The sequence below is a fragment of the Arachis ipaensis genome, chromosome B07 (assembly GCF_000816755.2).
Source record: "Arachis ipaensis cultivar K30076 chromosome B07, Araip1.1, whole genome shotgun sequence".
Classification (NCBI taxonomy): Eukaryota; Viridiplantae; Streptophyta; class Magnoliopsida; order Fabales; family Fabaceae; genus Arachis; species Arachis ipaensis.
This window is the reverse complement of record NC_029791.2, coordinates 110,359,622-110,361,714: the sequence shown is the minus strand read 5'-3', so window position 1 is coordinate 110,361,714 and position 2,093 is coordinate 110,359,622.

The following is a 2,093-nucleotide window of genomic DNA, read 5'->3' as shown; positions in this document are numbered from 1 at the left end:
ATATTATTATTAAGTTATAAAGTGATAAAATATGAAAGATTAAATTAGAATATATGATATTACTATTTTACTCATTTTGTGTCTTCATGAACTTTTAGGTAGCAGTTTGTTTTTGAAGACATCACACAGAGACATGGATTCTAAAATTATACTTGAAATAGAGATTAAGACTGAGAGACAGAAACTGAAAGACAGAGACAAAGAGATAAGGACTAAACTAAGTTTTTGTATTGTGTTTAGTGTGAAGTGTACATGACTGAATTACGTCTCATTATTCTATTTGATTTAAAATAAATACAAAGACTGAAATAATCAAAATTATTTAAATATTCCTTTTTTCTTTTCTCCTTTTTCTCTTTTCCTTTCTCTCATTCACTGCAAACACATCACCCAAAAAAATAATGATAAGGGAAAATGATGGATGAATTTATGTCGATTTAGAATTTCTCAATAAAAAATATCTTCGTTGCAAGCATAGTCTAGACCAACAATGGATTCTCCATCAAAGTTTAATTTTGGTCGTCACAAGTTCAACCCAATAAAAATAATTGAGAGTATTACTCTCGGGTCGTTCTCCCTACAAATTGCAATCGAATGCTCAATTATTGGTTATGAGATCAAAGGGGTTGATGATAAAAAGGCAAGAATTTAAATGATGAGAAAGTAAATCAAACAACTAAAGATAGCAAACACTAAAGAGGCATTCATGACAAGGATTGAGAATTAATGTTTTCTCTCCTAGTCATTAATCATAACACAATAATTACCAAGAGTTAATCCTATTACGTTATCTCCATATTGAGATAAAGTCAAATAGGCCTAGTTAATCCCAATCCATAAGTAGCATCAATAGAAACAAGATTAATTAACAACTCTAGATCACCAACATATGTTGGGTATTAACGACTCAAGATTACCAAATTCCTCTTTTCAAGGCAAGAATGCTCAAAATCTACTCTAAAACTAAAGGAGACATTTTAACAAACACTTAACATGCATAAAAGAAAGGCATATTAAAATAGAAAGAAATATAAAATCTAAAACTACCCAATGCAAGAAATCAATAACAATAACTCAAATAAACATCAATAACATATAAACATCAAAATTGCATAGATGGAAATCAAAATCAACAAGAATTCAATAACATAAAAGTGACAAAATAAAGGAAATGACAAGTAAAACTAAGAAAACAAAGATATAATAACAAGAAATTGTAAAGAAAACTAAGTCAAGACAAGATCAAGACCTAAATCTAAGATGAAATTAACATAATCTACCCTAATTCTAGAGAGAAAAGAGAGAAAACCTAAAACATGATAAAAACCTAAACTAACACTACTTGGTTCATCTTCCTTCAATTATTGGGTTCAATAGCATTAGAAATAGGTTAGATTGGGCCCAAAATGAGCTAGAAATAAATTGCGGATCACGTTTTGCATTAAGTGAGTCACGTGCTGCATGTCACGTCTACGCGTAACTTAACTCCATGTCCACTATAGCAAATTATATATCATTTTGAAGCTCCAGATGTTAGCTTTCCAATGCCACTAGAACCGCCTCATTCGTACTTCTATAGCTCAAGTTATGATTGATTTAGTACAAAGAGGTCAAGATTGACAGCTTAGCAATTCCTTCATTTCTTCATGAATTCTCTCAACTTGCATGCTTTTCTTCCATTTCTTCAAGCCATCCTTGCCTTCAAAACCTTAAATCACTCAAACAAATACATCAAGGCATCGAATGGAATTGAAGTGAATTAAATTTAGCAAATTAAGGGCCTAAAAAGTATGTTTTCAATCTTAAGCACAATTTAGGGAGAATTTACAAAATCATGCTATTTTAGTGAATAAATGTAGAAAATATTGATAAAATCCACCAAATTTAACACAAGATAAACCTTAAAATTGGGGTTTATCAGAAAACCATGAACATTTTCCACCATTGCCATTGTTAAGGAAAAATCAGGAACATTTCCTTCTGCTTTTGCATGAAAATTTTAACAAAGGACACTGTGTTCAGCAGTGAAGCTTGATTGAAGTAGCAGCAATGATGGTAAAATATCTTCAACACTCCGTTGATGTCGTTAGAAT